Genomic DNA, 26,147 nt, shown 5'->3' with positions numbered 1-26,147 from the left:
GCATGAAGAAAAAGGGTGCATGATTGGTGTTACCCAACACCCTAAGTCTAAATTTATGGTCAAGTTATTGCATGAGTGTTGCTTAACGTAATGAAGCCTTGTAAAGGTGTCAAAGTTAAATCAGTCTTGTCAAAGTCAAGTAAAATATTTAGAGATTGCCATGCAATGAAAAGTCTCATTGAAGAATCTAGTTACCATCACAGTAACATTTAGTCTGGCCAGCCATTGTCACAAATTCGAGTCTATGTTGGAACTAGCCATTTCAACATTAGACAATGTTTGCAGGAATCAATTAATACCAGACAAAATATGATGAAAACATGAAGAGCAGAATTTGACATAGATGATGCAATGGAAGCAGGGTAAAGAAGATGATAGCAAAAAGAAGACAAATGAAGAATGATAAAGATGTTGACTCCATGACAAAGCAGATGACAGAGAAAAGATGAATTTGGTGGCAAGAAGAAGCCCTACAATTATTGAAGCTTAAAGTGAGGAGCTAGAAAAATTGTTGAGTGAGAGGGTCCAAGGTGAATAACGACCATAAATACCAAAAGACCAGGTTCAGTAAAAAAGACAACCTAGGTGAGGTATCTGGCAATGTGAGGAACACTTGCTAAGGAAGAAAAGGCACATTGAGTCATAAAGTGAAAGAGAGAAGGTGGTGAGCTATAGAAGGAAACACCACAGAAAAAGTGGACTATTAGACATGATCAAAAGAAGCAAAAGACAGGCATAGTGAAGCAGTAGAAGCAAAAGAAGAGAATCAAATAACAAAGGCACAAGAAGAAAGGAAAAAGAAAAGGGCAACAAAAGAACAACTTAGGAAAAGAGAGATGAAGATGCAAAGCAGAAGCAGGAATAAGGAAGCAAAGTAACGTAAGAATAAATATCATGTGAGATGCAGATACAATTAAGTCCATGAAATTGACATCCCTAAGGACTAGTCCTTAAATAATGTATTTTAATGATGGTCTTGGTCATATGTTTGTATAAGGAATATATTTTCCTGAGTTGAAATTTTGAAATTGTACCTGAGTCAATGATGATGTAAGCCTGATGAGGCAAGTATACTCCCATTGAAAAGTTCATGGCGCTCTCAAAGACTTTGTAATGACTGATTTGTGGTCAGTCAAAACCACTGACATAATGAAAGATCCACGGTAAACCAAAAAAAACCACGTGTCATGAGAAAGAACTCGCTAAAGGAAATGACGAGGTAGTGAGTCAAGGAAGAGAAGCTCCATAGTAGACGGAACTGTCGATTTGAGGTAGTACTTGGCAGAAACATCAATCATAGTGGTGAAGGCAGTCAAGCAAATTGCAAGTCATGAAAAAAGGACTGGCAATGAGGATGTGATGGAGCAAAGCAAATTGTGGAACAAAAGTTTGTAAGACCACAATTAGAGCCAAAGGGAACTCATGGACAGGAGCCCATGATGAAGTCTTATATTCCTTGGCAGTCTAATGCAGGTGCATTGAGATTCGAGAATAAAGGTTAGGAATAAGACAAGAACACAGGATGAGGATGAGGATGTAAGAAGGTACAATTATGAAAATCTGTGATGGAAAAATGGTTGATCAACTATGTACAAAAAAGAGTTTCCTAGAGAATTAGTGGATACAACAACGGGTGACCCATGTATTCTAGTGGATGGTTACTTTTACATAGACTTCAACAAAGTTTATGTTATGCAGGTACAAAGATGAAAAATTGAAGGAGATCGAGAATGAAGACAGGAAAATAAAAACTGTAGAAGGCCAAAGACGAAAACAACATCAGAGAAGACTGATGATGATGATGGCATATGAAATCACAAGTATTTATTAAAGGTACTATGAAGGAATAATTTCTGCTTGTGATCATGAATAATATCATTATTTGTAATGACGTAGACAAATTCTAGAAGTTTATGTATGAAAGGAAACGAGAGAAGTTAGGGATGGAGATCAATTGAGAGATTCATGGAAAAATTTGTGGAAAGATCAAAGGAAATAGTTATGGAGATAGTTGTGCTTTTGGTCTAAGTTCTATGGTACGAGGAAACAAAAATGTCTATCTGAAATGGAAATGCATTGTAAACGTGACCCCTTAAAAATTACGAAACAAGGAAACGCGATATATATAATGTGCTATTTCAAAAAATTATAATGAAACTTTGAAAGAAAGCATTTAAGTTTTAAGTTTTCACATTATGGTTTAAATGAAAAACATAAAATAATTGGGCATGTGATACATAATGCAAGCAATAAATTCCAAAAATGGCCTTTATCAAGGCTACAACACTGCATGTATGAACTATGAACAATGAACATAGTAGCTAGTAAAGCCTAAAGGCTAATGGTCATCATCCTCATCTTCATATTCATCATGGAAAAATGAAGATGCACGCTCAACAAAGGAATGTGGATTGCTAGAAGTATTTCCAATTCCACTTCTAGATTCCTCAATATTCATTGGAACAAGAGAGATTTCCCATTCGAGACATTTTGGATCCACATCCCATTCTTTAGAAGGCCCAGTACTATATTATGGACCCCTACGAGATGCAAGGTGAAGGTTGGAATGTACATAAACAAGATCCTCAGCCTTCTGCAAACCCAACCTATTTTGTTTCACTGAATGAATAAAACCATAGGTACTCCAATTTTTTTTGTTGATAAAGAGCTTGCCATTTGTGAAAGAATAAAAATGACAATGCCTTGCAAATGTACACCAGTTGCTCCATGACAAATCCACCATATAACCAAACTCATAGTGCTCCTCTCATCCAATGCTGATATATCTTAATACTCATCCAAACCAACAACAAAACTAGTGAATTTTTCCTTCACCTCCCTACCTAGAGAGCTAGAAATGTTCTCATAAGGGCTCCTTTCACTCCATTTACCACTTCCCTATCCATATGTGGTGCCTTCCTCTTCCCATTGCTTTGAGCAATAAGGTCTCCATCATAAGATCTTGGGTTTAGGACATGTGCTAAAGTGTGCATTGGAGTATTAAACTGATTCCATCTCTCACCCATGAATTTCTTCATTGTATCACCAAAATGAACATCAACAAGCAAAATATGAGGAGATTATTGTGCAGTGATTTACACAGTTTTATCAACAAAGATATCCAATATCATCAATAACCTCTCCCAAGAAAGGCTTGTCTATGTCGGCACTTTGAAGAAGCTCAAATGCAGGGGATGTGAACGTCAGCGAGAATTCTATCTTGCTACACCACTCCTCATCAATACACAATCTGCACACCACAACTTCCTATTCTGAATCTGCCTGTCTCCATTTAGCCCAAAGTTGACTCACCACCCTAGAAATTAACGGCCCCTTTACCTCAATAAAGCGGGCCCAACATGAGGGAGTTTGAGGCATTTCTTGTCTCAACAACTTTCAACAACTCTAAATTGGAGTATTCTTGAAATATTGCTTGACACTGGTGGTGGTTGGTGATGAATTTAATTATCTCCCTTGCTTGTCTTATGAGTTCCTTAATCCATGGAACTTTATTGTCAATCTCTTCTAAGATCAAATTTAGATTATGGGCAATGCAAGGAGTTCAAAAAAATGCGATCATGCTCTCAATAATCAACCCTACAACTTTGTAAACCAATGCATTATTCATGATAGCTTGCACCACCTTATGAGGCCCTATTTGCTCCATATGTTTGATTAAAATATCAAAAACGAACAGGTCAACCTTCACCTCCCATTAACATTCTTCGACCTTCAAAAACACTGCTCCTTTTGGTGACCTAGCAATGATATTAACAATGGTCTACACCTACCATTTGTCCATCCATCGGAGACAATGTTAACCCTAAAGCTAGTCTATGAAGATTCAAGAATGAATAGGTGCTAAAACATCCTTAACAAGCTCCTCCTTTTTTAGTAGTTCGGTTTGAACTTTTTCATAGTTAGGCCCCTTGAACACTTGATGAGTTGTGTTAATTGCCCTCACCATGTCTTGACAATAAGGAAACCAAACTACGTTGAAAGGGATACTGCAAACATTGACGGCCCTTGCCATTCTTGATTCACCTTCCTCTTTCCCTTGAGCATCAATCATTTTAGTTAGTCTACTCTCTTAAATTGATGAACTCCTAAAAAAAATATGTTGGTTGTTTGTAATATTCCCAATAGGAAAAGATCCTAAATGGTCAATAAATTTTCTGAGTTATAATGCTCCCTTTCTGTGTAAGATCTTGACAAACACATCACAACATACGGTTGTAGGGGTAGTTTATTATTGGCACTGAAGGCAATCATAAAATGGTGAAGCCAACTCCCTACCAGCAACTGATATTTCATAAAATACTCAGAAAATAACAAGATTTACATGGTAAAGATAGAATATTGATGAACTGGAACAGTATGGCTTTAATATTCCACACAGTGAATGAAATATATGATAGAAGACAACTTGTAAGCAAACACGTTTATGGACAAGACAGAATTGTATCATATATATTGTGCATCAAACTTGAGAGAGAACATCCATAAATTTTGAGGCAAATCAGATCTATAATTGAGAGCAGAATCACTGTTTTACAAGGCCATTGAAGAACAATTTCCAATCTGAAATTAATTATCAGGTTTACAGTGCCAATGGAAAGGAAACACCTGGAATGAGCACCTACTGACAGAACTTGGGTTGCCTGATGTAAATGTACTACTTAAACCAATTCGGCCACATTGCATAGGTTGCTACAGGCATATGTCCAATTTGTCCTCTTCAAAATGAGCTGCTATAGGTATGTATATATATAGACATGTCCTCAAGAGAATTTCCAGATCTGAAGCATGCATATAACAGTGACCCTCTTCTTTGAATTCTGCCCTCTCTTTTACAGAAATTAAAATTGAAGATACTTGTGACCGATTCATCCTCTCTGAATTAGCTGGAGGAGCCCCTACAAACATATCTTGAATTAGCCGGTATAGGTACACTTAAGGAACCAACTTGGCCACTTCAAAAAAGTCTGCTAGAGATATGAAAGTATGACATCAAAGGAAAACTCCAGATCTGATACATGCACAAATCAGAAGCTTCTAGACCCAGAAATTTGATCTCCTTCAGCTTCCTGCTTGTGTGGTACAAATATCCTCATGCAAGCTACTACTCAGCCACTTCAAAATAATGCTTGAATCTTCAATACTACGCCCTCTGCTCCTCAAATTTTTGGCCCTTGTAAACAGAGATTGGCAAATAATTCAGCCTCCTAAACCTCTGGAACTCGTCTCTGTTTGGAGCTGATATTCGGCCGTGAAGATTTGGAGTTGGAGTCAAAGAAATCACTTCGAAATTGACTTCACAAACTTGTACTCAATCTTCTTGGAGAAATAATTGCACTCGGCCCTTAAAATAGGAAAATATAGTCTTGCAAGCACTAAATCGTGATGGCAATAAACCTCTGCAACAAAATTAAACTCACAATGTCGCAGTCCCTGCAAACAAATTGATTCATATGCTGGAGATTCTTTGTAATAAGCATCAATGGAAGATCTGAAATGATCTTCCCCAAGAGCTAATTAGGGTGGCACTCGAAGTCCACCAAAATTAGCTATTGAGTTTTGCTTGAAACTCTTGAAACTCACTTGAGCTTCTTCTCAATATCAAATAGAAATGATAGAATATTGTCTTCCAACTGAGTCCAACCCTCTATTTATAATTCCCCATTGAGCCTCCTTCTAGCTTTCAGATTCTCCTTTTTCCCTATTATTTTATTGGTGGGGTCCATTTTCCACTAGGAAACTTTTTGGCGCCATTTTAAATAAAATAATAATCATTCTCCAATAAAATAACAATCTTCCTTCATTCTCCAATAAAATATTATTTTGCCTCCATTCTCCATTAAAATAATATTTTGCCTCCCTTCCTCCAATAAAATATTATTTTGCCGTCATTCCATTAAATTAATGATTTCTGCCTTTTCTCACAAAATAATATTTTCCCCTTTTAATATTATCAAAATTTAGCAAAACTCCTTAGTGATTTTTTGCATGCACAAAATTGGGAACATCACAGTCCTCCCCGCCAAAAATTGTTTGTCCTCAAGTAATATCACCATATGTTGTTGATCCACAGGTTGGCTGAACTAATGCCAAGGTCCCAAATGTACCACTGAACCACTCATCATTGTCGCGCCTCCATCACATGAACAAATCCTATGTCACCAAGGTCCCAAACCGAACCAATCTCCTTCTGCGGAATATCCTGCCATTGTGGCGAAGTCCCCCATGTCATCAGCGAATCACTGAAACCCAATGGAAGATCTAAATGATCTTCCCCTATAGAAACTAGCTCACCCCTAAGGGTAGTTGAACTGTCAAGTCCTACAATGTCGGGGTCCCATGCTAATCTCAAGAGGATACCACCAACCTGACGTTGCGATACTCTGACTATAACTAACTGCCCATCGTGCTCATATTGTATCCTCCTCTCCTGGATCCTGATGACGAAATCGCTATAAAGGTCAAGCTCATCCTGCCCAGGCATCTCCATGATGTCAACGTCTACCCATCCACTGCTAATCCCGATCTGGTGCAGCGATAGGAAAAATCTACCTTGCCATGCAATGAGGACCTCAACACTCCCCCACACGTCAGACCAAGAGTGATTTGGATCACACTCTACCCTAATTTCGCTCATTGCCAAATAGAGCAACCAAACAACCAACTGAATTCCTTGATCCATAGCCAGATCAGCTGCGGCATAGTCCTAACAATTGTTGGAATTCACCTGTGCCACGTCTCTATTCCTTGCATGCAATAAGTATATAGACTCCATAATCCATGAATCAATCTGGTGCATGCAAAATTGCCCTGCGCCTGCCATAGCACATAGTGAGATCTGTTATCCTATCTCCTAAAGGCACTCCCCAACACTGCCCGGAGTCTAAACATCCGCCTATAAGAAAGTTTTGTCTGCTCATGTATATGATCCTGAGGCACCTCAGAATGTCTCATTCAAAAGGTGTCATGCATCTCCCTAAGTGTGGGCTCAAGGGTGGAGCACATGCTACCTCTGCAAAAGAATGGCCATCCCCAAGTCTGCATCTGCCAACTCGCGCCCTGACCATATGCGGCTATGCCATAGCTGGAAAGTCCCTCTCTCAATGCATTTGCCCCATCCAACTGTCTCAGTTGAACCTCCCAGGTCTCGTTGCTCATGATGAGAGCATCAAGTGACAATATCCAAGTCCCCTGTGTCAGTGCGCAATGTTGGAGAGTGATAGATGTGTGGGCTCTAATGGGTATATCCAAGAACCCGTATGGAAGCTCACATTCAACCCTGTGATCAACCCGCTCTCCAAACCTAGGTGTGCCAAACCCAATGGTGTGCCTGACACCCCCACCAGAATATTTCTTCGAAGGCAACGCTCCAACAACCAGTGGTGCATCATTGTACTCTACTCCACACAAACACGTAACCCTACACTCCTTTGTATAACACTACTTTCTGTGGCACAACTTCGTGCGCCACTAGGCACCAACGCTCACTGTCATACCACCCTATACCATCTACCATCCCACATGTGCCAATGCATCCACCACTCTACTAGTGAACCCACCATGGTGTGAGCTAAATCTCGCCATCTGCCCTGGTAGACTTGAGCAACCTAACTCCTCACATGCTAACGGGAACGACACTAGCGTACCTATCCTACGTAGCCCTTGTGTCCAATATACCAATGGGAGAGCATTGTCTCCATTCAATACCCTGTCTGGTGGCCTGCCGATGCCACCTCCTCCTACCAACTCCTGTCAGAGTATGCTCATCATCCTACGACCCCATGCACAACCAACATGCCATGACAACCCATGGAGTCTACTCACAAACTACCTAGCCACTAGCGTTAACTGGAACTCGCCTAAGGAATGTATGTGCTCAGTCATTGGGTCAACTATCTCATCGATGCCATAGCCATCCCACATCTTGGGTATCTAAAAGTGTAACACCCCTCCATCGTATGTAAAACTCTGCTAACCTAAGCTAAGAAAAGCTAGGTCCAAGGTGTAACAATGAAAGCAACTACTTTATTGTTAAATAAATAAAGACAATATAAAACGCTTGGAAAATGAGACACCAAGAGATGAGATTCTTACCAAATAAAATCCCATTGGTGAATAGGAAAGGATAATTTGTTCATAATAAGACTTCTAGATCTAATTCTAGATAAGCTTAATGGATTTGGAGATAAATATTCATTAAGTTACTTAGCTAGAGAAAGATGTTAAGTTTAAGAAAAACATAAAAGCCTTGCGAGAGAGAAAGGCAAGCTTTTATGAGGAAAAGCCTCGCGGGAGAGAAAGACAAGCTTTTCTAAGAAAAGCCTAGGCAAATGGATAAAAAGATCCATAAAAGCGAGACGCAAGATCCATTAAAGCGGGACGCCGCTAATGGAAACCATATCATGAAAGAGGGTATTAAATAACCATTGAAGAGATCAACAAGAGGCAGTTGATCCATGGCAAGAACTCTCGGCTCGGGGGTGAACTGGAGGAAACCAGTTCTAGGTTGGGTGGCGGTGCTCGGTTTTCCAAGTGGCATTCTTTCAAATAATCTAGTTTGCATGGGATGTTCTGTATGTTGGCTCCTTACTCTCTATGTTATCAATTCTTTAAGCATAGGAGAGAAATTGCTTGGGTTGTCTTTGCTTATGAGATGATGGAATAATTTGCATGTGATCACTATGCATTAGAATAATTGCATGTATTAACTTTGTTTATAAGATTATCATATATGGGTGTGCATGACAACTATTGCATATAAGTGTAATTCCAGATAAAATTAGTAAAGGAACATAATATGTGGTTTTATGCAATAATTGTTATGATTGTCACATCTTTAAACTTATGTGCTATCTCGTCTTAAAAAGAGATTAATTATGCATGAGACAGCTATGTAAGTTGAATAATTATTTTTAAAGTGTGAAATGGTATAGCTTGTGGTTCAGGTTGTTTAGGCTATGCATTATGCATCATGGGATGAATTGCATCCACTAAGGCTCGCTTTAGCTATTTATTCATAATGTATAAGATATATGTCAGCAAATACTTTCTACTATGACCGTAGGACTATGATCATGCTAGCTACATTGTATTCATGATAACGTTCCAGTAATGCTTGTATTGGGTTATCAAAAGAATGAAATTCGAATGCAATAAGTGTATTATGTTGAAAGACCATGACTAAATCTTTTTACTGAGTTGTAAAGTAGGCATGAAAGTTGTGTTGGAATGTAAGTCTAGTAATTTAACATAAAAGTCCACATCCTGGATTTAGCAGAGCATAGGGGATTATTGGTAGTATTGTGCCCAAGGGGTATGTGACAAATGGTATCGGAGCTCTAAGTTCAAACATTTCGGCCTATGGGCCAATCCACCTCTATAAGATATAAATGAGTTGTTAGGTTATGTTCCAATGAGTTCTAGAGTAGTGCCTTGAGGCATTAAAATTATTAAGGTTTGAAGTTGAATCTAAAACCGAAGGTAACTTTGAACTGAGGTTGTAAAAGTTATGGATTTTGAAAAGTAGTTCGATGTATCTATGACAATTATATATCATGATTAAGGTTTCAATCCTGCATGTTGTAACAAATATTCTTACGGATGCGTTTGTCTCCTACATATTTGACCAAGCGTTGTTCCTCAACAATATGCGACCAAAAGTCCTCTCATCGAGTGTTTGAAATGGTCGTTAGGTTGGCCAATAATTTCCAATAGACAAATTCCAAGTGCTTTTCCATCCATGTCAAATGCAACGATTTATGGCTCTGAGGTGTAAACTCCTCTCCGGGGGTAGTTGAGCTTCAACTCATATAGACTCTCTGTTAAAATTGGCAACTAGGGCCAAACTCCATGTGGGTCATCTTATTTATGGCAGCTGATATTTTTCTTGGATTCCTCTCTCCGAGAGGTGTAGGATTGATCTAAAGATCATCCGATTCTGACATGTATTTATGGAGATATGAATTTATTTGTGTTATTTGACAATTTGTCAAGGTCGGCCAGCAAGCTAATAACCCCAGCTCAACCTCAATGTTGCATTATAAATAGAGGTGACCTCTAGTCATTTGTTAGACTCATCACTCTTTATCTCTCCTCTCCACTCGTTTGGGTTGTCCTCTCACAAGGAGGACATAGTGGAAAGGGTCATCTAAGAGAGCCCTAGACACAGTCATCTAACGTCACTTAGCCGCAGTTGAAGGGAGAGACACCTAGCCGCAGTCAAGGACGCCTCATATGAAGTTCTAATCCGCAGCAAAGGAAGGCTCCTAATCGTGCAAGGGTAAGGCCAGATCCACAACAATTGAGGAGCCCCAATACGCAGTCCTAAAAGTGCCCTAGCCGCAGGTCTAAAAGAAGCCCTAGCCGCAGATCCTAGGAGCACTAATACACAGTCCGAAGAAGCCTCTTATCCACAGCAGTTAGACCCTAATACGCAGCTAGAGGAGGAGCCCTAATCCTCTGTTAAAAGGAGCTCTCATCCGCTGTCCAAAGGAGGTCTAAAACGCAGTCTAGAGAGACCTAATCTAAGGTCATCTATCCGCAGTCAGGAGGCCCTGATTCCGCAGCTAGGAGGAGCCCTAATCCGCAGTCCTGAAGGAGACATAGTCGCAGTCAGTGAAGGCTCTAAGCCTCTACAAGAGTAGGCTCTAGTACGCAGTCAAGGAGGCTTTGATCCACTGTCAAAAGGAGCTCTATCCCGCAGCTAAAGAAGCCCTAACTTGCAGTTAAGAAGAGGCCCTAAGCTGCAGCCAAGAAGAGCCCTAGCCGCAGCAAAGAGAGACCCTTATCCACAGTTTAGAAGGAGCCTTAACAACATAAAGAGGCCTGGAAGGACAACGTTGAATTTCGGTTGCTGTAGATGACAGCATGATGGAAGAAGCATGGTGACAGCACAGTGATAAGGGTTGTTCCTTAGGACTGTTTTCAAGGTTGATAAACCACAGTCATAATCTGCCCTAAGATCAGATCAGCATATGTATACAGTTGGGTGTTAGAAAGTGTTGACAGTAAAGCTGAGTCCTTGTAGGACTAAATATTGTTGTGTTGATATTATTGGTTGTTGCTTGTTTGAGGATCATAGGCCTAACCTGCTGCTGGGCTAGGCCGCAGGCCATAGCCAGCAACATAGGCTGTTCTATCAGTCTTGGACAGCGTGGCACATTGCAGCCTTGAAGGCCTACATTATTGACTGTGTGAAGGATAAGGACTGGAGCCATGACAGCTAGTACAGCAAGAGGAAGACAGCATTTTGGGAGATGTATTGGGTCAAGGTTTGACCATATTTGATTCAGTTTAATGAGCATCCTGTTGGTGCCATATGGATGATCTTCCTGAGAGCAGAACCAGCTGTGTAGTTTTTGGGTGCATTGAGCTTGTTGTCATAAAATCTTAGATTTGTATATTTGTACTATCTCTATCTATCTGCTGAACTATTGAAGAATATAAGAAGATTTGATCAAGGGTTTCCCCACATAGGGGTTTGTCCCAAACTGGTGCCACATCTTGTGTCCTCTTGTCTTGGGTTGTCTTCTACTGTTTATGTTTATGTTCTATCTGCACTTTACTATGACGCTGATGTGATTGCTAATCTGAAAATTGACAATGGGCTAATATGAAAAATTGAAGTAAATTGCTCTAAGCATAGAACATACCTAAAATTAACACTCTCAGAGTGGAAGGCATGGGATTGTCCTCTTTAGGCAACTCCCTTGTCCTTATGATTGGTATTACTTTAAAAAGAAGTCCAATGGATTATGAATGTGTATATTTGATCAGTTTTACACATTACAATTAAAAGTAAAATCCTAATGACCAAATCAACAAATACTAGTTTCTGGTGTTGAAAATTTGAATAACCAAAATTTACGATGTCCACAGAGGGACTCGAACCCAGGGTCCATCGATGTCATCAAAGTATGTTTCTATCTTATTTCATAATATTATGGAGATAAGTATAGTTATCCGAGCGAACCAAACCAGAGATGAAGATTCAGTTAATTTTTGTTTAAGACATTGTATATAAGTTATTCAAAATATTCCCACTCGAATCTCATGTTCCATGACCTCCTCCGACGCAAATATAATGAGTAAATCAAGCACCATAGTGATCAAGGTGCAGTGTGCCATGTCGTGGAGGAGGTTTTCCCCAGCGTGGTCGCCCTGCAGAAGGCATCAATAGAAATTCGCGTACCGACTAAGCCACGAGTTCTCGGTTTCTCTGCGAGCTACTGAATGGAGCCTTCCACACATTCGTTTCAATTCTGCATTGTGGATGTGGAGGACGTATCAGTGGAGAAAGAGAACACGATGGGTAGTATTTTAAATTGCAGACAATTAAGATTACCAGGAAATTCGGGTTTGGCAATCTGCAGTGTTATGGGCAGGTGAAGTCATTGTATCCGTGGAGATTGCAAATATATATATTAGACGAATGAATACATGTATAGTTAGAAAAATACAAACCAATATGATTCTCTCAACCTGTGACACGTTGTGTAAAGCGAACATCGCTTGTGAACTCTTCCCTTGTGACTTGATGTTAAGATTGGGCGTTGGGTTTCATTTGCGACTGTCCTGCTTGAGGTGTCACGCACGGGTAAGAAAGTTTTAGAAAGGGTGTATGTGATTGGTAGTTTTAAAGCATAAAAACACCTTCCCAAATTAATTATTGGAGAAAATCTCTGTGTAGACAACTTTTTCCTCTTCGAGCTACACAGTTGTCTTTTCTGCTGGCCTTATCCACCAATCTAAAAGCATTCAACTGCTGGGTGAGTTGGCCGATAATGGTTATCCTCCTGGTCACGGTTATCCTTAGTTTGGATAGAATTTATCCTTAATTACACGTCACCCTAACCTTATCTTCTCCTTGCAAGGGACACAGACGTGGGAGGTTAAAAGCAGGCAGGGTGGATAATGTTTATCCCGACCCTCAAGTGATTGCTCTATCGTTCCCATGCGTTGAGGCTACAGATAAATAGGTGATCGAGCTTCAAGCAGAGGGCAGATGAGTTCGAGATGGACTGTGTTCATCATGAAAGAATTTGTGGTGTGGCAACAGCTACGAGAGTCCCATGGAGAGTTTTACCTTCAGGCCTCATGGAGCCCTACAAACGATTTGTAGCAGGAGATTGCTTAACCTTCACTGTGGGTGTGGAAGGAGGTTGATCATGCATTCGTTTCCTTGATGCGATTTTGGGTGCTACCTTATAGTTTTTTTTTTTAAACAAATGGCAACGGTTGTATTGAGGGCCAAGTCTCGAATTTCGACGCCTCTGTCGTATGTTTGCAAAAGTGGAGCAAATGCTCTTGTTTTCTGCTCGTCACTCCAGAATGAGACTAGAACAGGGTCAAGGTCCATGGCAACCTTCAGTCGCACAAAACTAGTAAGGTTAAAGGTAATTAAATTATAAGTTGGTTGTCTTAATGCATAACGCAGCCTACAGGAATAAGGCATACCTTCTGTTATTTTTTTCATCGGATTTGTTAAATCACATTACGCATTGAAGGTTGTATGGAACTGTCTATTGATGTTACAAATGACAGAAATAAAACATTATAGCTGCATGTTACAATTACATAAATGCGCTGCCATTACAAAAACAAAACAAAACAAAAATTGCCATAGCCATTACTTACCACTGACCAAAATGACATTTGTTTTTCCAATAACCACATATTCAATTTGTGGCCTTCCCCGCCTGTCAATAGAGTTGTGAAAGACTTCTTCTCCATCTTGAGACAGTTGACATTGGGGTATGCACAACAAACTGCCTCGCTTTGTCTACAATTGTTGTCTTCGTAACTTGAATCAATCATGGAATTGCCTTCCGCTCTTCAGCTCTGGATTTGCGTCTAGATTGGCTCTCCAAGCCACATTAGAGGGTACAAGAAATGGATAGAATATGCATTAACTTTGTCTTTGTTAGGCACTATTATTTTCTAAAATAAATGGGTTTCCTGTATTGTCAGGATGGCTTAAAATGCCTTATTCATATGCTTGCATGTATAAATGGCTCATTTGTGTGCTTACAGGAAGTTGAAATTGTGTGTTTACATGCCTGAATGGTGCAATTTTTCACTATTTATGTGATTATAATGAGTTGCATTTGTATGCATGTAAATTTGCAGGGCATTTAAATTTGTGTACTTACATGCATGGATGGCTCAAATTTTAAAAATTGATTTAAGATGCTTTACACATAATAGACCAAATTTGAGATAATTATAGTCAAGTTGGAGGAATGAACAAGGTTGGATTTAATCCTTGCACTTTAACTTGAATTTCTCCAATCTAAGTATGGTATTTCATACACCATGGTGGATAGCTATAGTAGCAATGTGGGGAGGAGAAACCTTGAAAGGCTACATTGAAACAAATGATTCTGCAATGTTGAAATTTGTTGGAGTAAAGAGTAATGCAAAGAAATAATCAACATGTTAGTTGTTGTTTGAATAATCAATTGTTTATTTTTAATAAGTAGAAATGGGCAACCATCAATTGGTTACTTTTTATGGTGCCTACTTATTGAGTGATGTGAAGATTAAATTTCTATGTTATATTGTGGAAATTCCCCAAAACTTAAGTTATGGTTGAATGCTCTTGTGAGGGCACAACTACTCGAAACCATAAATTTAGAGCGGGAGGAATAAACAATTTTGTAATAATTGTAAAGTATGGTTATTGCATCGAAAGTGGGATGTTATACTCACAGTAGTAATGATATATTCAATTTGATATCAGGTAGTACATCTATAAGAAGAATATATATCATTGAGGAGTGAGAAGGTTCAAATACTAAATGCCTCCACATAAGAGGAGTAAAGCATATAACCAACTTAGGAAAAATAAAAGTATATAAATGGAAACTATATAAATCATCAGGTAAGAAGTCCATGACATACTATCAACATTAATAGAAGTTGATGGTTAATTAAGTGGGTTCCATCCTAGAATAAATTCTAAAGGTCTTGTTTAAGGATATCTATTCATAAAGGTTCCATGAAAAATCATTAAGCTCATGAAGGACAGGTCGTTGTATGAGACTATGTATTTGTAAAAAAAATGTCTTTCAACTTAATATTTGATTGGTGCATCTACATGTAATGATGCAACCCATATATATCTATATATATATATATATATATATATATATATATTCACGCGCGCAACAGCCCAGCCCGAGCCTGCGCTGACCTAGCCACCACTGCCCCTGCAGATCCCTCTCTCGGCAGCCTCCTGCTGCTAAGGCCAACCAAACCATGCAACCCTCTGAGGAGGGAGATCCTCACTCTTCCACGCAGCCAGGGAATGAAGAAAACGCAGAAGCCTTCGCATCTTTGATCGCAGAGAATGGAGCTCCAAGGAATAGGCCATCAGTCAATAAATTTGTAAAGAAACTTGAAAGTATCCCAGAGATTTCTCTCCCTCCAGCACTTCCAAGAAGAGCAGCCATCTCTCTGGCAGAACGCAGACTTGTTGGACAGTTCACTGGGCTATGGCCTTCACCCAAATCAGTGCAAAAATGGGTGGAAAAAAATTGGAATGCAACCACACAGGGGAAGATAGCAATACGATTTTGCGGAAGGGGATACTACACCTTTCTCTTTGAAACAAAGGAGGACAGAGATCTGATTTTTAGAAACGGTCCTTACTTCATGGACTCCAGAGGTTTATACCTGAACAGGTAGACGCCAAACTTTGATCCGGAGATGGATGTCCCAAATGCAGTGCCTGTGTGGGTTAGGCTCCCGCATCTTCCTCTTCATTGTTGGGGAGACGAATCTGTAAAGGCTATAAGAAACGCAGTGGACAAATATATTGACACATGTGAGCCAAAAGACAACATGCAAGCGTGTGCAAGAATATGTGTGGAAGTAGATCTCGGAAAAGGCCTCCCAGAGGCAATAAAGATCAATGTCAACCAGTGGACACACATTCAGCAACTGGACTACGAGCAAATACCACTTAAATGCAAGGTATGTCACAAGTATGGTCATTTTGCAAATAGGTGTCTTAAAAAAATAGAGCATGAAAATGTAGAAGAGCAAGAACCAACATGGAAACAAGTGAAAAGGAAAAAACCTACCAATAAGCAAACCGCATCCAATATCTGTCAGTCCCAAGAAGCAAACGAAACAACCTCTCAGCCTCCAGCGAAGGTTACTCCTCCTGATCACACAACTCCGAATCCTTTTGAGCCATTAGAAGACTCCTTTGATCCACCCTCTCCCAGATCTCCACCTTCAAACCCCATCTCTTTAACTCTCATATCCTCCCCCAACCCTATATCCTTTCCACCACCTCCCTCAATGGATCGCATTCTAACTAGAAACAAAGACAAAGAAATTCCCCAAGCCTAGGATCAACCAAAAAAAGTGGGAAGGAAATCCAATAAAGAAATCAGAGATGAGGCAGCAGCTAAAGAAGTGGCTCTAGGAATGCAACAGCCAATGGATTCATTCCTTGGGAAACAAACAGGAAGTCATGAAAAAACTCAGCAAAGAGGAAAGGGAGGACCACACCAACACAACAGTAAATAATGATAATGGTCTCTTGGAATTGTCGTGGCCTTGGCACTTCCTTTAAAGTCAATGCAGCTCGAGACATTTTAGCCAAGGAACAACCAGACATATATATGATCCAAGAGACCAAACTAAACAAACAAGAAAATTAACAAATGATCCAAAAACTAAAAAATTATGAAGGAGTAGCATTAGAAGCCACGGGAGCATCAGGAGGAATCAGCTCCATTTGGGATAAAAGAAAATGGGAATTAATGACCGAAAAAATCAGTAGCCACTGGATTCAAACAGAGTTGAGAAATTTCAATACAAAAGAACAATATAGCATTATAAATGTGTATTCCCCAAATCACTATAGAGAGAGAGAACAATGCTGGAATTTAGTTAAAGAAGAAATAGCAGAGAGACAAAGTGGGAACTTAATCCTGGGAGGAGACTTAAATCTGATAAGGAATACAGAAGAAAAATTTGGCGGAATCTACCAAAGCGATCCGTCAAGAGAAGCTCTTGAAGGAATAATAGAAGAACACAAATTAATAGACATTTTGCCAAGCAATGAAAAATACACTTGGAACAACAAAAGAATAGGGAAAATAACATAAAAGAAAGGTTGGACGGAATTCTTATTCATGAAAGCACAGCAGTTGCTTATACTCTTGTGAAAAGTAAAATTGTTCACAACTCAGCTTCAGATCACAAGCCGGTGGTGCTAACCTTGGGAAAGTTGGAAAATCAAGGACCCCTTCCCTTCAGATATAGTTCAATTTGGGACAGCAAGGAAGACGTCGGCAAACAAATAAAGGACCACTGGAAAAAAGTGTTACAGGATCTCCCCAGTATGTTTGGGAAACTAAGCTAAAGAACCTAAGGATGCAATTAAAAAATTGGGCAAGAGAAAATGATCTTCGAGACAAAGCTAGGAAAATTGAATTGCAAAAAAAATGGATATTCTTTGCAAGGAAAAAGAGAACAAGGAAGAAAGTAAGCAAGATCATATACAAAAAAAGAAAATATATCTGGAAATATATAAGCAAAATAGGCAAGAAGAAGAGAAAATCATACTGAAATCAAGATGCCTCTGGCTAAAATCCGGAGACAAAAATACAGCCTTCTTTCATAATACAATGAAAATAAGGAAGTCAAAAAATCAGATTCAAGAAAATGGTTAAGAAATAAAAAGAGTTGAAGCAATAAAAAACGCAGCCCATAACACTTTAAAGAACTCCTCTCTACAAGTGACCAGCAGGCAACTAATTTAGAAATTTTGTAGCATATAAAAAAAAATAAGCGACCAGCAAAACAGGGAATTGGACAAAGAAATTATTGAGGAAGAAGTCAGAGACACTGTGTGGAATCTCCACCCTGATAAGGCTGCAGGTCCAGATGGGTTTACAATGGCCTTGTTGACCACTACTGGTCAACTGCCCATGCAGTACACCTCCTTTCTGTTGGCAGAGAGGGGTAGCTCCTGAGCAGCATGTTCGTGCCATCCTGCCATCATCAGCAGTTTGATCTTTTTGATTGTAAACCCAGTCTGCATGTATTAACTGTAAATAATCTTAGCAGACATGAAGTCATGTATGTATTTTGCCTAGGTGGACCTAACTTTCTGATGATAATCTACGTCTCGGAAGGTTTTTTGTCTCACCGATCCACGGATCGGCAGAGTTTTCCTTCAAACCTGACCCCAAAGCCGGGATTGATTTTGTCATTTGAACTTTAGGAGAATCCTAGTGTGTTGATCTGCTAGATTATCGTTGTGTCGCAGAGCTGGGTGTTTTGTGAGGGTCTGTATTAAATGAATTTGTCCCTTAAAGATGTAATTTTGTAAAAGTCATGATGTAATGTGTCCTGAGGGTCGAGAAATGTTTTAAATCCCCTCATGAGTCCTAAGTCCTAGGTCCTAGGTGATGTTTCCGAAGGTTTAGTTCAGTGATCCATTTTAAAATGAATTAAAAAATTAAAAAATGAATAAAAATAATAAAATAATGAAAAATAATAAAAAAATTAAAAAATCAAGCAAAAACCCTAACTAATAAAATAATAATATTTTAAGTTAATAAATCGACGGATGAGATCAAGAGATGTCTTGATCCTCATCAACGGTCGAGATCATTTCTACATGGATCACTTGAACTAGCCGTTAGGATCATTTCCTTTATATAGGGTCTTAGGGAGTCATTTCAGATCATCTGATCTGTGAGTCTGTACTGAAAGCTCTCTTGTAAATCTGATTTTCTGATTAATAAAAAGACTTTGGGGTTCAAAACTGGCTGGTGTTACTCTCCGGAATTTGCTGTGAGATGATTGTTTTTTTCTGCATATTTCAGTTTTCAGCAGTTAGTAATAGCTGGTTTTCAGAGTATTGTGAGTACAGGTATCTTGCTCACGTGCTAGGGTTTGAATGTTGTAGGGTTTCTGGAATAATGGCAGGTATCTCCATTATTCCTTGAAATCTAGCAGCATTTCTTGCCCTCTTTACTGATGTTTGCTTGAGGTGTGCAGGAGATCTTTAGGTAAAAGGTACAGGTGGGCGTTTGGGGAAGTTCTAGGCTGAACCAGCCGACTCCCACTGGCTTTTCTGTGCAGAGCCCAGCTGATTGTTCCCTGGGTTAATCATTCAAAGTTTCTTTTCTGTTTTACATTGAGAGATTTTCTTTCTGTTCACAGTGAAGTTCAAGATTACATGATATTCTAAATATTTATGTTGTCATTTGCTGAATCAGGCTGTCAAGGGGCCATAATCTGTACATTATGTTAGCTGATCTAGGGTTTTCAGTTTTTGTTTAAGGCGTATATCATTTCTTGGGTGATTTTGTCCATTGCAGATACAGGGTTATCTTCTCAGTGGCAGGGGTTTGTAGTTTTCAAATGCATGCATCTGTTTTCTGTCTGCCACCACAAGGAAACACACTTTTCTGGGGAAATATATTGGTTATTAAATCTGCAAAATACAGCGTTCCGCTAATAAAACTTGTGCAAAACAGTGAGGACGCAGTCTGGCTGAATCTTATATACACGCATTTGACCGATCTGCAAGAAATTTTCCACTTTGATAAAGGCAAAAAATCGCTGCATCGATCCCCAGCGTCCGGGCAGGTGGCATCTTTAAACGCAATTCCTATCCTCCTAAAAAAACATTTGCGTGGGTGTCAAAAAACTGTGCACGCCGGCAGTAGGGGCAATCAACGATCCAGTATAGCGAGGACTATAAGGTAAGAAATCTTCGTTTTGACAGCACCGTGTGTGAGTCCATCTGCGTCCAGCAGTTTGGGCGTTTTATTCATGTGAAAGCCGATTGCATGAGATATCAGTTCGCCCTGTCACCAAGCATCGTTTCCGCATCCCTGAGTTCCGTTTCCTTGTGTTTTTGTTTGGCTGTCAGCGTGAAGGGAACACGCATTTCCCTTTCAAAACCCAGCATTCAGCTGACCCCTTCACGCATCTGGTTGCTCCTACTTCGTTCAGCCCCGTCCTGTCATGCAAACCCTTCGCTGTTCGAGTTTTCTTCACGTGGTTACTCCTTGAGCTTGGTCTCTTCTAAACCCGATTGCTTGACTGCGATATTCCTATGCGTGGAGAGCCCATTTTTAACTTACGCTTTCGTTTAGGTTAGGCTTTGCAAATGGTAATTCGGGTTAGGTTAGTGTAGATTGTAAATAAATTTTAATTCTTTTTTGTTTTAGAAGTTTGGTCACGTATTTGTTAGATTTCATAGATTTATAAAAAAAAATGAAAAATAAAAACCCTAAAAAATAGTTATATTTGGTTTGATTTGTAAATGTTAGGATTTATGTTGGTTAGATTTTAATGTAGTTCTGTTTTGTTTTCTTTTCTTTCTTTTTTTAAATAGATTTTAGTGTAAAGTTTTTATTTTAGTTTAAAGTTTCATTTTTATATAGTTAGATTTCAATTGTATTTCAAATTAAAAAAAAAAAAGGGGATTTGTTTAGACTTAGATTTTTTTAATTAGATTTTAATTTTGGGGTCAAAAAAAAAAAAAAAGGGACTTATTTTATTAAATTTTGGTTTAGTTTAGTTTTAGTTTAATTTAGTTTTAGAATAGATTTAAATTTTAAATTTTTAGATTTTTTTAATTTTCATTTTTATAATAAAAAATTGAAAAAGATTTAAAAAATAAATAAATATTTTGAAAAATATAAAAATATTGTGGAATTTTTTAGATCCAGTTATTTCCGGGAATTGTCATATCTTTCATGCTGAGATCTAAATATTCAAAGTCGAGATGCGAAACTGATATCTGGTTAATGCTTCATGATTCTCGTGGTGGTTTAAGGTTTTCATCTTTTTTCAAAATTTTCAGTTGCTGGATATCGTTTTGGTCATTTTAAGAGCATTGTGATTTAGCTGATGATAAATGATTGTTGTTCACGATTTACATTTATATATCATCTAATAAGTAATCAGCTTAACTATAATCTCTTAAGGCACTGGTCTGCTAAATTAATTAAAACTTTTAAGTGCTTATCTTAATCGTATCTCGTGTCTCCCAACCAACTGGTCGACAGTTGGTCTCATCATCTCTCAGGGTCTACCCCCCTTAGCCGCGGGAGGCAGGCTTAAACGGAGGGATCGGGGATCAGAGTGACAGCCCCCGGTCTGAGCGTTGTCGTGCCAATCCGCGCGACAACAGGCCTTTTATAGACAACATTGGGAAATTATCAAAAAATATCTAATAAGAAAGCTCAAAAATGCTTTCCAAAAAAAAAAAAATTGGAGGAAACACAAAATCCTCCTTCCTAGCCCTCATTCCCAAAGAACCCAATCCTACAAATTTTAACAGATATAGGCCAATCTCCCTTTGCAACTCGTCTTATAAGATACTCACCAAAATTCTAGCAAACAGAATGAAAAAATTACTTTCGGAAATAATTTCAGAAAACCAAGGAGAATTCGTCCCCAAGAGGCAAATCACAGAGAATGTGATAATTGTTCAGGAGGCTATTCACAGTAGTACCCAAAGAAATGAGAGAGGAATGATTGTTAAGTTAAATATGGCTAATGCCTTTGATAGAGTTAACCATAACTTTCTTGCAATAGCACTCAAAAAGTTTGGCTTTTCAATAAATTTCATAGAGATTATCCAGGCTTGTATATCAAATCCTTGAATAGCTCCATTAATCAATGGTCGGCCCAATAATTTTTTCCAAAGTACACGAGGGCTGAGGCAAGGATGTCCGCTTTCTCCATTCTTGTACATCATCATGGCTGAACGCTAAGTGCTATGCTAGAAAATCAGGGAAAAGAGAAAAGAATAACAGGGATCCAAATTTCGAGCAGAGTCAAAGATATAAACCACTCTCTCTTTGCAGATGATACCCTTCTCATAGGTAGGGCATCCTGCATTATAGCAAGAAGATTCAAAAAAGTCTTGGATGAATTTCTCCTAGCTTCGAGAGGAATTTTAAACAACTCCAAATGCAAAATTTATTGTTGGAATACCCCAACAAAAACAATGCAGCGTATCTCACAAATACTGGAAATACCTCTACAAATAAATTGGAGCCACTTCATTTATCTTGGGCTGCCCTTAGCAAAGGAAGTGGTAAATCAGAACTCTGAAACAAGCAAGTGGAGAGAATGAGGGATAAAATTCAGAACTGGGGAGTGATGTGGCTCAACCTGGCAGGAAAAGTGACACTGATTAAAGCACTTCTCTCAGCCTTGCCTATATATCAGTATGCAATCATTATGGCTCCGGCAAATGCCCACAAGCAAATGGAACTAATAATTAGAAGCTTCCTCTGGCAAGGAGGAAAAAAAGATAATAAAAAATTTAGCCTTGTTAGATGGGAGCAAGTTACTCTTTCATATGAAAAAGGAGGAATAGCAATTCGCCTACCAGGGCTATGAACATTGCTCTAGGGACAAAAATTATCTGGAGAATGATAAATAGGAACGGTCACTGGTGGAAAAAAGTTATAACAATGAAATACTTAAATTTTCATAAAACAAAGTTGCTCACTGATACTATTCCAGACAGGCCATGCACCCAAATCTGGAAATTGGTTAAAAGGATAATTCCTCTTATTAGAGATCAAATATCCAAAAATCCAAGGAATGGCAAAACTATTTCTATCTGGGAGGATAGAATTATGGGGAAAAACCCCTTAAATCAGCAACAAAATTTAAGAGGACTTAAGAGATGGATGGAAGAGCAAAGTTTGAACACTTTACTGGGTAAGATGGAAAAAGTTGGCTACACCACCAAGACAAAAAAGTAAGTGGGAAATTTTAAAAGTCCATCTGGCAGGGGCCACGCCCATCAACAAAGAAGAGTCGGATGACTTTGTTTTGGATCCAAATGGAGGGGATTACACAGTGAAATCGGGGTACAGCCTCCTCCAAATACTTCACAATCAAAATGATTGGAGTCTTTGGAAGGCAGCTTGGAAAATCATAAAGTCTGTCCAAAATTAAAGTCTTCACCTGGACCCTTCTCAAAGGTAAAATTCTTACCTCTGAAAATTTTAAAAAAAAAAAGGTATACAAGGGCCCTCAAAATGTGTCATGTGTCAAAAGGAGGAAAAAACAATCCAACACCTCTTCGTAAACTGTATGGTGGCGAGAGAGTGCTGGAAACAGGCAACAAGTCCTTTGGAAATAAACATAAATCCAACAATTCAGTTGACAACTCTTCATAAAAATTGGGATAAAAGCTACCCATATACAAAGACAAAAAGGCAACAATAAACAGGATATGGAAATGTCTAGCTTCAATCCTGTGCTGGCAAATTTGGTTAGCTCGAAATAAATGCATTTTCAAAGAAAAAAAGCCAAATCTAGGCAAGATTCTAGCAAAAACCTGGAGCCAAGTTGCAGAGATAATAAGTACAAATGGAATCTCAAAACTGGACCAAAACAATTTACAACAGGAAGAGAAAAACTGGTACAGCAAAGCAATGTTCGAAAACAAAGCAAAAGCAGAAGCCATAGCAAAAAATAAAGAATTTCACACAAACAAGAAATGGAAATTAATATTGGAGGATAAAGAACTTGCAGAATGGATAAAAGAACAGAAGAGACACATTCTTTTTTTTTACGGAACTGCAAAAAATAACGCAGGTAAAGCAAGGGCAGGCGGAGTTATACTAGACCCAAATGGAAAAGAAAATTATAACCTATGAAATGGAGCCTTGGAGAAATGACAAACAATAGGGCTGAAGCATACAGCCTTCTCCTAGGCACAAGGCTTTTAAACAAAAATGCAATCAAGAACCCTATAATAATAGGGGACTCGGTTATTATAATAGCCGCATTGGATGCCAAAAGGGACTTCAAAAGCATAGCCATCAACAAAATCTATCAAAGGATCAGAACAAGTTTTGAAAGTCTGAGAAAAATAACCCTAAAGCATGTCCTGAGAAACCAAAACAAGGACGTTGATAGTCATGCCAACAAAACAATTGACAGACCAGTCGGGATTGTCAAAGAGAATAATGAAGTTTATGAAGAAAGTATACCATGACAAGAAGATATAGAATCGAAGAAAGCAGATATAGAATCGAAGAATATCACAAGAAAGATTACAGGGAGAAAAAAATAAAAAAGAAGAATCAAATCATTAACTCAATAAGGAGATCGCATGAGGAAAGCAGAGAATATAAGTCAGCAGAGGTTTTCAAATGTAATCAGCCTTGCTCAGAGCACACAACTCTCATAATCCCAAGAAAGCTACCTTATATGATGAATCATGAACGCTTGGACCGTAAGGGTAATGTATTAGTCAACCAGTTCACCTGTGTAGGCTCCCAAGCGACCTGAGACAGTATGGCAATCATCAGCAGCAGGGCTCTCTTCATCAGAGACCAATACATCAGGAATAGAAACCACAAAACACTAAAGAAATGCCGCAAAGTAAGAGTGAGGAGACAGATGAAGAATCATCACTCAGGAACCATTGGATCTCGGAGATCAACGATCGAGGATTGACATCATTTGTAGCGGAAGAGGATCTCGGAGATGCAGACGCAGCTGTCGATGGTGGCAGATCAACGGTCATCGGGCGCCAACATGATCGAGAGTTAGTCAAAGAGAATAGGCGGGAATATAAACAGGAATGGTTTTTCGGGTGGAGATTAAGCGGTAAGTGGTTTCAGGAGGGAACCACCCGATTCCACTCACCGTTGGACACGTTGCAAGAGGGTGGAGTGAGAATACCGCTTTATCGGGTGGGTATTCTCCATGTGACTTGCCCACCAAAAATCCTTGATAGCCGTCAGATCTCTTGTGCGTGGATCAACGGTGAGGGAGTGACGTGTTATTTGATTGATCGGGGTGTCTGTCAGATCTGACGGAGGAAATTCTACGGTGGAGATTGAGCCTAATAAAGGTAAGCTTTGAAATTAGCGCCAAGGCTGTGGAAAGCGGAATTTGTTTCTTCCCGTGTGTTTGTGTTTATGTCCGCTTTTTCCAAAGTTAAGTGTGGGTTTTTGGTTAAGTCTGCTTTTTTCAAAGTTATGTGCGGGTTTGGTTACCACGTGAGGCTTAAGGAGTTCAAGTCAAAATTTGGAAAGTTTCCCCTTAGCTCAGAACCTCAACATTTGCTTTATAGTCTTTGAAGTTTATAGAAACAGGGTTGTAAAAGTAGCTGTGGGGACTGCGCTCCCATTTTGCGCACTACTTTGAATCAGCCCTCATCTGATTGTACAAGGAACCAGCTTCCTTTTCCTTTTTTTTTCTTGTTTTGCAATATATAAAAAGTAACCGACTGTGTTAAAAAAATGATGCAATCCATTTTGGAATGTAATTTTTCCTATTGGGGAAAATGCTATTGAAGGGAACTTAACCTTACCAGGTTATTATATTCAGTAACATATGCATATTTCGTTGGACATGCATAGTTTGGACCTACAGGTGTCTTTGAGTAAAACAATATCTAAATAATTGTAACTAAAATAAATAAGAAGCACAAATTATATGTTCAAATCTAGACTAAACCAGGGTCAGAGTTGTGAAGAATATGCACACATGCAATACAACTTATTGTATGCATGAAGACATCATACATTAATAATTGTATGACCTTCATAAGTAGGTCAATGGGACTGTCACCCAAAAGTACCAATATATAATGGAAGTGTAAAAGAAGCTCCTAAGGCTCGTGATTAATATTAGTAAGACAATATTAAATACAAGTTCAAGGCCACATTCTTGAGTCTACTCAAACTCCAATGTGTCAACTCAAAGCATGCAACCACAAACTTCACAATCTTGATGTGCATACCCATCCAGATATGGATGGAGTTCCGCTAATATCTTACAATAGAAATCTTTCCAAGCTGCAGCAAGAAAAAGATGCTAGATCTTGATCTTGCAAAGGTACTTCATATGGGAAGTGATAAGATTAAAATAATCTGTGTATATATAAACTTTATATGACAAACAGATTGGATATGGTGGTGCTTATGCACTTGAATTAAAAATAGAGCAATTCAATTGTAGTCTAATGACTAGTAAGAAGTACACTAGATTCGGAGCATGACTGTCCAAATTAATTAACAAATTCTTGATAAACCCAAAAGGTTTCGCATTAAAATAGTCATGAGGATCTAAGGATCTTATGCTAATAAAATAATACATGCACC

General features: G+C 38.8%; 1 protein-coding gene across 1 annotated transcript in view; it reads right to left on the bottom strand.

Annotated features, from left to right (window-relative positions):
- AQI (Peptidase M20/M25/M40 family protein) overlaps nt 1-26,147 on the bottom strand; it is a 98,815-nt gene that overhangs the window by 49,877 nt on the left and 22,791 nt on the right. The window lies entirely within an intron of this gene.

This window comes from Pinus tabuliformis, chromosome 9 (genome assembly GCF_031772625.1).
Source record: "Pinus tabuliformis cultivar Carrire ecotype Pingquan chromosome 9, CPIR1, whole genome shotgun sequence".
Classification (NCBI taxonomy): Eukaryota; Viridiplantae; Streptophyta; class Pinopsida; order Pinales; family Pinaceae; genus Pinus; species Pinus tabuliformis.
This window is presented reverse-complemented; position numbering and strand designations above follow the sequence as displayed.